A 14,113-nucleotide genomic window follows, 5' to 3' on the forward strand; every position below is an offset into this window, starting at 1 on the left:
TTCAAAAGGATATATCGTTGGTGGCCAAATGTACAAAAGGGACTTAACCAGTCTCTAGGACCCCATAAAATGGACCAGGGGGGTGAGTCATGAGTCACTTGACAGTGCATGATTCCAATGTGAGGTGGTTCCAGTCGTTAAGTAACGTTGATCCTAGGCGGTGAGTTGGTGTTGAGTCCGATTTGAGTGTGTGCTCCATGCAGTTCGAAGGCGGCCTCAAGCGATGTAGGTTGAATGAGTCACCAGGAACAGTATGATGATCAAGCATTGTTCGAGACAATGAGTACCACTGGTTCAGGTTGTAGAATGATGCAATGGTCCAGTGGTGCGAGTCAAGCTTTAGTTTGATGCAGCGGTTCATAGTCATCAGCACGTTGTGCTGGTGGTGGAACCACACCAGTAATTAAGCTCTGCTCGGGCACTGCAGCATCGTTCCGGTTCAATGAGGCAATCAGCTGTGATTTGAAGTTTGAGGGAGCGCAAAAGACAATACCAGCGGGTCCTTCTGGCTCGAATGCAGTTTGATCAGTTTAATGAGACAAAACCAGGGATTCTGGCTGTTCTGGAACTCGGAATTCTGCAATACCTACTGCAGGGCATTCCAGATGAGACCTTCTCATACTCTTCTCTTCCAGCCTAGGGAGGATTGATAGCAGAGTGGTAGGCCTTGGTCCTCAGCAAGAGTTACCCCAATGCCCTTGGAGTGGTTAGGGAGCAGAGCCTGCCTGTGCATTGGAGCACTATTTCTTCACCTCAATGGCTGAAGGATTTGGAAAGATCAACTCCCCCAAATTAGGTCCCAATGAATTCTTAATTAAGTCCTTGATAGTCCAAAAGTGAATCAAAGAAGGGGACGGAAACACCTTGTATGTAGTAAAAGTGGCACACAGGATAGAAGGAAAACAGGGCTTCTTTCAGGCGTTCAGTCCCTGTCCTTGTGACAAGTGCCCCTTGCCTTCTGATGGCATACCCAGACTGCCTTATTCCACAGGAAGTCAAAGGAAGAGGAAGGAGAGAAAGAGAAACAAAGGTGAGATGGAGGAACTCTTCCTCAAACTGACTGGTGCTTGCATGACTGTCCTAACTCTGCCCCTTTCCAAGCTTGGGTGTCTCCAGCAGGAAGATCGTAGGCCTGGCAACCAAGGTGTTACCCTTTCTCCCATAGATTCAATAGAGGCATGCATCCTGCCCTTTTGTCTCATTCCCTGGAATGCAGACAGGCATTTTTTTTTAGATCCACATAGCCTCCTGTAGCTTTGTGAGCTCACAGGGATGACACTGGTATGCTCTAAATCAGATGTGGTTTTAATAATTATGTGTTTTACCAACCATCATACCAAAATAAGGATGGCTTATATTTGATGATGATACTCTGTACTGCATTATAAAGGTAGGCTTCCAGGTTTCATCACGCCGCCTTCTTTTATGCACACACCCGTATGTGAGCCTCCCTCTCTGTGATCCCACGTATTTTAATACTTCTACTGTCATATTCTTCTTCTATTCCATATAGAGGCGCATTCATGCATACGTGAGCACAGAGGTGCGATTGGTACCATTAAACCACGCACTAAGTATTTAAGACTTTATCAACAGATGGCGAACTGACTCACCAGAATATTTCTGTAAGTGCGTACTTTTGATTGAGACAAATACATGCATGAAACATGCTATGATCCCACTGGGCTGTTCATGCATGGGTGATGGCTTGCACTACCCTTCTCTGGACCACACTAGACTTACTATACCACGCTGGAACTCAGAATTTATCTATTTAAGGGTTCAGTAGTCGAATTACTGCCATACTTTCTAGGCGCCACTCCTTTTTTAATTCACATTTTTAATTCACATTTTTTGTTTTTGACTTCCTGCTTATTTCTTTTGGACTCTAATGCATGTAGGATATTTAACCCTTTACAATCCGTATGTCCCATAATGGTTATAGTCACTGAATGCCACCGAGGCGGGAAGGCTAGCCTTGAACACACATGCATGCCTAATGAGTCACAGTACTTGCACTATAATGTGCTATATTTTTTCCTTGGCAATCTTATATTTTTTGTTTCTTTTGTACCTCAGGGCTCACGGCTACTACTGGTCCTGAGGAAGGCGGGAAACATCTTACTCTGCCGAAAAGTAGATCACCCGTACCTACTGATCTAGTCCTGTACGAGTGCAACACCGATCAGGAGTTTTCCCGGTGTCACACGTACACCCCTAGTTTACCCAGGGATTAAATCTTTGAATCTATTGGAAAATATAGTTGAGTTGAGAACTTGAGTTTAGTTGCCTACGGACTCAACTTTCCAAGTAAATTGGGATAATGACTGTTGAAAAGAATTTTTGAAAAATCCAGTTGAGTTAAAACTGAAAAGTAGTTGTAATTGAGAACACTACTCAGTCAACACTTAGGATAGTATGTACCTAAGTATATTCAGATCCTTTTGAGCTTTGGAATACTAATTATGTGTTGTCTGTTCTTCTGAACAACTGTTTAAAAATATTAGGATACTTTTTCTTTAATATCTTAGGTCACTATTATTTCTATGTATGTACATTGTGTATAGGATCCTCTATTTTATCGTCTAAATTGTACATATTTTGTTTCTTGATTTTTTTTCTAATGTTTGTATTGTATGCAGTGTCAAATTGCTGTTTGAAGTTCATAAACCTTGTGTATTAGTAAAAAACTAGTTACTTTTGAAATTATTTAATAGAATTGAGTGTTTTTGGGACCTTAGGTTCCAAGGGACCGATATGAGGACTCAGGGAGATGTGCAAATAAAAAACACATATCTAGGAGCGCTCTTTTTAATAGGGAGTCTAGAGTAGAACATCCCACCAGTTGAGAGACATATAGACCCTCTGTGTGATGTCCCTTATATTGTTGAGACAACCAATAATTCATATGAATGTTGATTGAGCCATGAGGCTCATGCCAGTCAGGACAAAACCCTGCTCTTTTTTTTCTTTTTTTTTTTTATATTTCAAGATGATCCTGCCACCAGGTGGGTAGTTTATCTGATGATTTTGGAAAAGAGGTAAGGACTTCATCACAAAGCAAAACTCTGTTGGCCGTGGTACATTATTACAAATAAGCATCAGAGAAGAAGGCACCAGCCAAACAGCTGCTGAAGAAAGTGGGACGGATCTCAAGATCCAAGCTGGGTTCCATCCTGTGACTGGCATCTTCCTCCCTGAATCCCCATTGCCCTAACATGTTGAGGTGCCCTGGCAGCCTTACCTACCACCGGCTTCCCCCTAAATCTGATCCCCAGCCCACCCTCACTTACCTTCTCCACTGGCCTCTGCTTCTGTGCTTCATTGGGACCAGCCTCCAGTCACCATAGAAATGGAAGACAGACTCTGCGTGGAGGGCACCAACCAATGGTTCTACTGTGATCATCATGCATACTTTGAGACACATTTCTTTTTAAATGAATTGCTAGTAGCACCTCGGGGCTCAGCCCAGGGTGCTAATACCAATGATATCTGCTGTGGCACATCGACCAGTAATGGCATGAGTGTCTGCTGTTAAGGCTATCACTGGGTCTCTGCCATTACCAGCCGATGCAGCCCACTGCCGTGGGTATCTACTAGAACACAAGTAAATAAATTAAGTCGCCTCAAACTTGATAAATGATTGATTGATGCTTATGTTTCCAACGAGACATTACGTTTGTCACAATATGAATATAAATATCCCTACAAAACCTTTCACATGCTCCCAAATTAGACATATGACATGAAGGACTTTCCTTAAAGACTCATTGGAGCCTCCACCTAAGCCACTGAACGTTCCTCTGCCCTACTGAGTCCCAGAAGTCTTTCTCTCAGTTACTTTAATATGTGGCATTTGGATTGAGGAAAAGGGAGTTTGCTTGTATTCGGTTGGGGGGCATGCAGTCATATGGTTTCTTATAATATTTACCTACCACCTGCCCCTTCATGGGGAGAATAATGCTTACGCCCTACTCCTACTAAAGGTATTGATAAACCAACATCGACCTGGGAGCTCTGCACAACATATTAGCTTTCAGAGTTTACAAAAAAGAATATGCTTCTTGCCTGCATAGTATTTAAATGAAAGAACATGTTTGTGCTTTAACAAGTCTACATAATATCTGTCTTATTAAAAGGCTCTTAGCTATTTCTCTCTTCTTTGTTCTGACATGAAAAGGGAACTGAATGCAAATTTCAAGCAATGTGTTTTGCATTTTGCACTGCAATACCCCTTTGTTTACGTCTGGTAGTTAAACACTGATATATATCTCAGAACCTTTTTCGCCCATGCTCCTTAAACGGCTAGAAATATTTGCCAAATTCAGAAAAGTGCATTGTCTATGATTGCCGGTTTGCTGATCTTTTTATAAACTGGAAACAGATAATCTGTACATGTGGTCCCACCTTCCTATGCCCCTGAAAACTTGTGCCACCTTCAAACAGAGGTCAGTATGATTCTTGCCAAGTTATTGAAGAGCTTCTTTTTATAATCACACCTGTCTTCTAAAATCACTAGCTTGTTATCATAAACCAGCTTCATTTGATATAATCTAAAATGAAAGATATCTCAATGTCTTTCCTCACTGTTAATATTGACTATAATAAGGGTTTTAGTCCACACACCTGTTGGACTCAATCCTATGTATGTAAATCTGAAAGGATGTCTATGTATGTGTGACTGGGCATGTGAAAAGCAACCCTTATCCTGAGATCCAGCCCCTCCACTTCTAAAATTCTGCAAAGCTCCCAAACCCAGGGAACAAGAAGCAGGATTTCCCTTAAACCCCAATGGAGTGACAGGTGTCAGTAATTTTATCCACTCTTCCAATTTCTGAGGCTGTCCAAAGCAGGGTATATTGCTCATGGTTACAAACACTTAAATGTTAGGATTAATGATTTGAAAAATTAAATGAGCACCAAGCCCAGTGTGCTTTATGTACATAGTGTATCAAGCATACACCCCTTTTATTTATTCAGTATGACGATCTTTGTTAATTCTTATATTCCCCAAATGCTTTACGATTTTATGCAAAGCCAAATACCATCAATGGTGCTAGTTGTCTGCTTTGCCATTCTTATAACAGTATTTGAAGGTGGTACAGTTATAGAGTACCAGACTGTCCATCTTGGAACGATAAACATCGATCAGAAAATAATTTATATGGTTAACCTTGTCCTTGCCTAGATTGAATCCTACCAGGCACCTAGCCAATTCTCTGGCTCCTCTGTCTTGGGGCGTCTTCCCTTTACACTCTACACCTCTGCTGTTGGGGCACTAATCTCCTTGTTTGCTTCTTGTACCAAATCTTTGCAGATGCCACCCACATCATCTTCTCTTTTCCTGAACTCTCCTCTAATCTCTCTATCAAAATTTCCAACTGGGCGTGTTCTGTTTTTGGGTTGGGTTGTTTTCCATTTTTTATTTTTTATTTCATTTCTCTCAATGTTGTCTACTATGTTTGAATTGTTGCTTCTCCTGTTGATTGCAAGTGTTTTGTATATTCTTTTAAATCTTAATGAAAACAATGAATATAACATTTCCAACTGTCTCTCTGCCGTTAAATATTGGATGGCTTTGCACTCTCCAATGCTAAATTCTACCAAAACAAGAGGTGCTCTTCTTCCCTGCTGCCAAATGCTCTCTCTTATCTCTTCCTCTGCCTAACCAGTTCCCACCAACACTATCCCATACTCTTCTTCAACTAGAAACCTCACCGTCATCTATGACACTTCTCAACACCTTCTCTACGTTCATCTTCAAAACTGGAACATCAGCTCTCCTCAACCTCCTAAATATTAGGAAAATCAGGTGCCTCCTTCCTTTCAACACCGCCAAGCATCTGTTAACCACTCTTGTCTTCTTTAAACTGGGCTACTGTGCCAGCTTCCTCTTGGCTCTCCCCAACTATGCTTTCTGTCCTCTAGACAAGATCATTAACTTTGCTACCAGGACTCTCTTTGAACTCCCTCACTTCACACCTACTTCCTTGTACCGTCACCAGGATGGATGGATGGCGATGCAAAACAGGGCCAGATTTAAATTTCTTGTGCTGGATCACAAATCAATCCACGGTAAGGTACCACAGTATCTGTCCTACGCTATCCAACTCTACACCCCTTCTCATATTCTCTGCTCTGCCTCATCAACTACTCTTGTGGCTCCTCGCCCTTCTGTGCTTCCTCTCGCTTCACTCTTCTTATTCTTTCTCCACTTGCATGTAATTCTCTTCTCCCATACATCCGAGAAACAGTTCACATGGATTTGTTCGCAACCAAACTAAAAGCCTACCTCCTTGCCTCCGAGTTACCCTAACCTACCTCTCATCTGCCTTCTAGCTAACATTTTCCCTCACCCATAACCTGCCCTTCTCAATCACTTTCTCTGCCTCCACTCTAGCACTTCATTCATCACGGTCACATCCCGAAAACAGCTGGCCGTACTGCCTTCTTGCACTTAAAATTGTCTAATGTTGGTTGTCCTTAATCTATGCATGTCCACCTATGTATTGTCCCTGGGGACTGTTCCACTTACTCCCCTGTGAAATTTGGTTAGGATGTCCCTCAAACTCACCCCATTGTAAGAAGCTCACTACTTCCTGTTAAATCTGATTTCTTATCTATTGTACATTCTTTTGTGATTAAAAGAGTGTTGTTCCTCCTTGTAAATAATTAATAAATACTTTGCTCGGTAAGACAGGCGTAACCTTCTTATTATGATTGCAATATATATTGGAAGTAATCATTAGAAATAAACATTGTAACATGTTAACCATAAAAAGTCTACAATGTTAGTAAAACTGAATAATTGTCTTTCTTTCAATACCGTCTTTTGCAGAGAATGCACTGCATTTTGTCTTTCAAAATGTCCTTTCTTCTTAGAAAAACAATGATCTGTTTCTTCTGTGAGCACCAAGGCAATATTAAAGCATGCATAAACTCTAATAATCAACCAAAATAGAAAATGACAAGCGCAATTGTAAACCTTTCAGCCTGGTCATCTGGTACCTTACAAGGTCTGTCCGAACCCTCAAACAACCCACAAAGCCGAGCCACGTCCCTTTCAGATCTGCAGGTACAGACAATGCAATCTCAATGTAATGGTGGCAAACAAACTTGTACGCACCATTCTTGTGCACTCCGCTATGCAAATGAAATAAACGATGTCTGCCACGTACACATGGCAGGCAACTTTTACAATGGATTCCTATGGAGTCCGCCTGCTTTTTGCTAGTGTAAAAAGAAGTTATACTCCATAGGAATCTACAGCATTTGCACCAGCATGAAAATCCACAATGGTGCAAATGTTGTGGTATTTGTATAGCGCAGTAGAAGGGGACTGCAGAATCGTAATTTATGATCCACCCCTCCTCTCTACCATACAAATGAATGAAAATGGGCTTTAATGTAAATCTATTGCGTAAATGTCCCTCATACGACTTTTGCACCTTAGATTTCCCTTATGGCACTCACTTAAAATGAGCGCCAAAGAGAGAAAGACAGAAACAGAGACATGGGGCCTCATTACGACCCAGGCGGTAAGTTACCGCCTGGGTCGTACCTTTACCACCATGGCGTAAACTACGTTTACGCCATGGTGGTTGGCGGACTTACCGCCCCATTCCGAGGTTGGCGGGGCGGTAAGTCCCCAATCCCCATTTACCCTTCCCCATTCCCATTTTTGCCCCATAGGGCATAATGGGAGTTGGGAAGGCGTTAATTACGCCACCGTAAATTACGGTGGCGTAATTAACAACAAGGTCCCTTAGCGCCATGGATTTTAACACCTGCTAAAAGCAGGTGTTAAATCCTCCATGGCGCTAAGGGACCTCGGAATCAGGCGGTAAGGGTCGGCGCTGTTTACGCTGCCGTAAACGCCTTACCGCCTGGGTCGTAATGAGGCCCATGGTGGCTAATTTTCGAGTTACATGTATTTTAATTTTTTTTATTTTATTGTTTAAAGCGCGGACCTACGAGAACAGCGCAGCGCTGTACAGAGTGCTGGTTGCCAGTATTTGTACTGGCATCTTTTAACAGTAGCGGAGTACTGTGAGGTCTGTTTGTCGGCATGTGTGTCCATTGGAATTGGTCCTTGGTCAGGTGTTGTTGAAAGAGCCATGATTTGTGAAATTGGAGAATTGTGGTGGCATTCCGAGCCGACACTGGGATCGAGTTCCAGACGGTGGGTGCATAACATGAGAAGGATTGTTTTTGGGTCCTCTCTTTGCGTACGAGCTGTGATTCAAGCCGGATGGTCGATTTGCTGCGGGAGGAGCGTATGGCAACAGATATGTGGAGCTTAGATGCCAGGCACTCTGGTGTGCTACTCATGACTGTAGATGATACCTGCAATCTTGAACAGTATCCTGGCTTGGAGTGGAAGCCAATGTAGTTCGCGTAGGATGGGGGTCATTCGGTCCTCTGTGCTCCCATAATAAGATGTGCTGCAGCATGGTGGACTGCTTTTAGGGAGCCAAGTGAGCAGCTGGGAGCCCTATCAGGAGAGCATTTCCCCCATCGATGTGCGAGACCACAAGGGCCTGCACTACAGTCCGGAAGTTCTGCGGCGGCATGAAGGGTTTGATTTTTCAAAGGGTAGAGATTCTGAGCCAAGCTATTTGGGCCTTCTTTGCTATGTGTTTCTGGAAGGACAGATTGCTGTCAATGGTGAAGCCTAAGGACTTTGCTGAGTCTGAGAGTTATGGACCAAAACTTTCTAGGTGCATATCATTGAGCCATTGTTGAACAAATTGTTTTGTAGCGGGTGGACCGATGAGGACAAATTCAGTCTTGGATGGGCTTAGTTTGAGGCAGGCAGTCGACATCCAGGACTGGATGATGGCTAGGTAATCACAGAGATTAATGGTGTCCTGCGTGCTATTTACTCTCATGTACAACTGAGTATACTCTGAGTATTGGTGGATGGCTTATTGGGAACTTTGAGGAGGGTGCCCAGAGGTGCCATGGAAAGGCAAAAAAGGATTAGTGAGAGGATGGAGCCTTTGGGGACTCCACAGGAGACCTGGAGCTGGGTAGAATGCAACAAGTTAATCTGGACAGCCTGGTGTCTGCTTGAGAGTTAGGAGGTAAACCAATTCAGGAGAGTGCCAAAGAATCATGCAGCAAGGAGGGAGAGAAGGATGCGTTGGATGACGGTGTCAAATGCAGCCGAGAGGTCAAGGAAGACGAGGAGGCATGAGTCCCCTTTTCCATGATTTGGAAAGCATCATTCACCACCTGATTGATGGCTGTCCCGATGCTACACTTTGGGTGAAACCCTGACTGATAGTCATTTAGGAGGTGGAGTTGTTGAATTCTGGCAAGTAGTTGTATAGCAACTATTTTTGCCATGATTTTGCCAATAAACGGGAGGTTCGTAATGGGCCTGTAGTTGTCCACGTCATCTGGATCTAGGTTTTGTTTTCAAAAGAGGTTGTATGAGACCAATACTGAGGGTGTCTGGGAATGATCCTTCTGATAGAGATGCATTGATGATGCTGAGGAGCGCATTAGGTGCCGGGCCCGTCAATTGTTTAATGATGGAGGCCGGAATTATATCGTCAGAGTAAGAAGTATGTTTGAGGGAGGCAATCGTTTTTAGGAAATCCGGTGGAAAGAGAGGAGAGAATTTGACCAGAGGAGCAGTGTGTGTGCCAGGGTACAGGGGAAGCTAATGCTGTGAGAGGTTGATTCGGTGGTCTCTCGGATTTTGTCTATTTAAAAAATATATATCTGTTGCTTCTGTCCCATTTTACCTGAGTTGCTGGTACCTCGGAGTCAGGTGAGGGTTTGATACAATGCTTTACTACTTCAAAGAGGGTGTTGCTCCTGTTAGAGGCTGCTGCAATGGCGGTGGAGTAGTAAGCAGCGTTGGCCTCTGTAATCAGAGTACTACGGTTTGCGCACAGAGATTTGAGATTGGTGAGGCCTCCCGAGGTATGGTTTTTGCACCACCTTTTCCATATGGCTATGACTGAGCATTTGTTGGAGGCTAGCTCGGGGGTGTACCCTAGGGCGGATGGTGTGGTCTTAGCCCGGCTGGATTTTAGGGGTCATGAGTGTCCACCAGTTTCATAGCAGAGTTGCTGAATAATTCCAGGAGGCCTGAGAAATCCCTGTTGTGGGGACGTCTGCAAAGCTTGATTGTAGCTCATTAACCGGGAAGGTTTTGAATGATCGATGTTGAGTCAGAGGGCGTTTAGATTGACCTTTGTGAGCCGTAGTCAAGTGGGTGACTAATAATGGGATGGTGGCGTGGCATGGGATACGATCTGCACAGGTGATGCAGGGAGATGATGTGAAGACTAAGTCTATGGTGTTGCCTTTGTTGTGCGTGGAGAAGAGCACAATTTGTGTAAGGTGCATGAAAGCAGTCAGTGCAAAAAGTTTGCTTCGAGTGTGGTTGTCAGCCTATGACTCTGGGATGTTAGAATCACAGAGAAAGACATTATTTGAATGTGCCAATTTGGCAGAAGAGAGTAAGTTGGAGATGTCTGAAATGAATGGGTCACTGCTGTGAGGTAGTCTGTAGATGAGTTGGAAGGTGATGGATTCCTTGTGCGATAGAGGGAACAGGGAAGGGGAGTGATTAAAATGAGCTTGTTCTGTGAGAGGGGATGATGGAGCATGGCCATTCGCTCGTGTGGATGATTGCCACTCCACCTCCTGCCTTCCTGTAATGATGGATTCAGTAGCCTTGGGTGTAGGACGTCGAAAACATGTGGGTAGGATGGGGTAAACCATGTTTCAGTGATGAACAGGGCATCCTCGTAATTCGGCAGCGTGGACCTGTTATGTTTTACACTTTTGTGTAAACAGTTCCCTGTCACCGAATTGTCCTCATTTGCACTGCAGAGTGTAAAAAGGGAGGGTAAAAACCAGCGTACACACTTGCATGCCACTCTTTTGCACTCTGCCGTGAAACTGAATTAAACACTGGCAATAGATTCCTATGGAGTCCCACTGCTTTTTGCTGGTATAAAAAGCGGGCAGAATCCACAGCGTTTGTGCCTGAAGAGGAAGGGGTGGCAGAATCGTAAGTTACGACACGCCTCTCCTCTCCACCATACAAATTCATTCCAATGAGCCATATTGTAAACAAAATGCATAAAAGCCACTTACACAAGGCTTTTTACACATATTGTTTACGTTACGGCTCAATTAAACGTGCTGCAGAGAGAAAGAGCAGAACGTAAAAAAGAAAGAGCAGAGCATAAAAAAGAAAGAGCAGATAGAGGTGAAGAAAGAAAGAGAGAAAGTAAGAAAGAAAGGAAGTGCAGAGAGAGGGAGTGAGTAAGCACGTGCGAGACAGATTAGTGTCTGATGAGCTGTTACAGCTATACTTATATAAGTTATTATAATATCAATGTAAAATACATATGCTTTAGTAGTAAATATATCAATATTTTAGTAGTAAATATATCATCCTTTCTCTGTGTTCGGAAAAAGGACAATGCATTGCCACCCCAGTTGGCATAACCTGGAACAGGTTAAAAAAAAAAGTTTTCACAGGTATTTGGTTTAACACTGTTATGCTTAATAATAGTCCGCACCTCTATTTGTTGATATATTCATGATAATGCATAGCATTTCATGCCAAATTCCCAATCTTATAAATGTTGTAACTGCAGGTTATATTTCTAATTTTTTTTTTAGCTGTGCTCAATTCATCAACCTGAGGGTATCCTGCAGGGATACAACCCTATGAGTGCAAGTTGAACACACATCTTTGAAGCAAGCACAGAACTCGTAGAGCTTGCTGTTGCCCTACATCGAATCTTTGACATAACCGCATGTTATGCCCACGTATCTCATCAGTTCTGTATTACTTTCATGTACTACTTGTTGTCTTTATTATTTATGATCTGAGGATGTTGAGCCATTCTGATTACTATAGGCTTCCCATTAAAACCCACATATTGTTAGCACATGGGCTTAACCACATGCACCTTGTTTTGCACTTCATGAAATTGTAGATGACATAATTTCAGATGTTCTACTTTCTATCTAATACACGGGCGGTTCTTCTAATGGCAAGATGGGAAATATGGCAGATATCATAGGAACATTCCCCTGTTTTTTTAGGGAGTCAAACAGTTAGATTTAGCACTGATGCCTGAAAGCTACATGATAGCTTACTCCCGCAGGATTCTTGAAGGCAATCATGGGTCGCTGATGAATTCATTTAGCTCAGCATCAGACTAATATGTGCTGATGTGTATTAAAAGTTCCTTTAATAATAATAATAATTTGCATTTATACAGCGCTACGAATCCTCAGGCATCTGAGCGCTGCTTATTATTACCCACGGTGCATGGTGCTCATTTATCGACCTCTGAAGTATGGAAGGCTGAGTTTGGCCCTCGTGGGATTCGAACCTGCGTGGGCAGGCTCTGCACGGATGTCAAAGTGAGCGCTCTGATTTGTTACTTATAACTGTGTTTCTTTTGTACAGTAATTATCATAGGAACTCACTCATCTTTCCTCCTAGGTGACCGTACCATCGGATGTGAATATCCACGAGTTATAAATCAAATGGGTATTTTGTCAATTTCTGGTCACCGATGAGGCAATGAGCAGGTCCTTTTTGAGATTGTGGCATAGAAAACACTGTTGGTAAATGTAGTCTTTCGATGTGCACAACATTCTAGTTTCCCCATTCCCTATTTTAATGGTTATATGCACATAATGAATGGAATCCATGTACTTAATTTAATAATTAATGTATGGTAACAATTACTCATATTCAATTTTTTTACATCATTATCCAGTTTATTAATGCATTCACTACACAAATCTGTGTTTGTTCACATCATCACAGCTACACATCTCGGCAGGACAATTCAGTCCTTCAACCTTTCGAGGTCGACAAAAAATATGAGCCCCATTGAGTTGGGCACCAATAAACAGCTGCGCTTTGTCTCCAAAATGCTCCTTTGAACATTAACAAGTGCTCTCCCAATGTGCCTGTTATGTTATGCTATGTGGTCGGTCCTAAAGCAGGGGAAGACTGTACATACTTTGGACCCAGAGCACTGCATATTGGTTCCATGATTCAAAGTCTTGACTCCATGCCGCTCTTCTTTGCTAGTGTCCCATTATTAAAGTGGCATGTGTTGGTATGAAACGGAAGTCCTGAGAGGGCCCCTGGGTGTGTAAATAGAAGTCACTATTGCATACAAAGTAGTTATTGGTCAGCCAATGCAAGCCGCATTTTTCTATGGCATAATAGAAGACTGTTACTCTGACATTGCAGAAAATAGTGTTAAGCCTCCACACCAACCTGTACTCTCATACTCATATAATAAACGACCACGTCCAAAATATATAATGCAATGACCACAGAAAAATTGTGGAATCCTTTGAGTTTCTCTCCAGTAAATACAAAAGAAAAGACTGAACAATAGAAAACAAAACATGATTGTTTTATGAGGTTTTCATGTTTAAAAGTTTGAATACTACTCAATTTAAATGATATTTACCTTAGGGTCATAGCCACATATGGATAACGAAACTGAAGTGCTGGGTGTCATGGCACTCTTTTAAAGTTCAATAACATGTTTGAACTTCAACTCGTGTCCATATTTGTCCATCAATAATTCACTACATATTTATTTATTTGTATATGTTTCCAAAGAATCTTTACAAAACATATTATTCAATTCAACATTTGGTTTAAAAATCACAAAGTATTTGTAGACTGTTCATAAAATACTTCTAGCTTCGTAGCTTCATAAGGTACTTCCTGGAATGAAATAATTAGTGTACTCACAGGAGGAATACTCTCAGGAAGATAAGATAACAGTGCAGCCCATGAGGCAACTTAAACATTTCATAGGATTACATAAAAGTACATAAAATGACGTAAAATCACATAAGATTACGTTACATAGCGGATCATTGCGAAGAGCATAAAAACACACAAAGTAATAATAATTAATAAATGAGTTGGCCAAATTAGTGGCTATCAGTTGAAAAATTAATTTGACTACCGTCACTAAGAGGCCAACGAGTTAGCACGATGTTGGTGTTATTATCATCTCTACTAAAATGAGAAAAAGAGCACGGGCTAAGAAATCAGACATGAGGACACAATAATATAAAGCTACATATA

At 42.2% G+C, this 14,113-nt stretch overlaps 1 protein-coding gene across 2 annotated transcripts in view; it reads right to left on the minus strand.

Moving 5' to 3' along the window:
- Window positions 1-14,113, minus strand: part of CLIC5 (chloride intracellular channel 5) — a 971,906-nt gene that overhangs the window by 386,661 nt on the left and 571,132 nt on the right. The window lies entirely within an intron of this gene.

Source organism: Ambystoma mexicanum, chromosome 4p (genome assembly GCF_040938575.1).
Source record: "Ambystoma mexicanum isolate Mex_15411 chromosome 4p, UKY_AmexF1_1, whole genome shotgun sequence".
Taxonomy (NCBI): Eukaryota; Metazoa; Chordata; class Amphibia; order Caudata; family Ambystomatidae; genus Ambystoma; species Ambystoma mexicanum.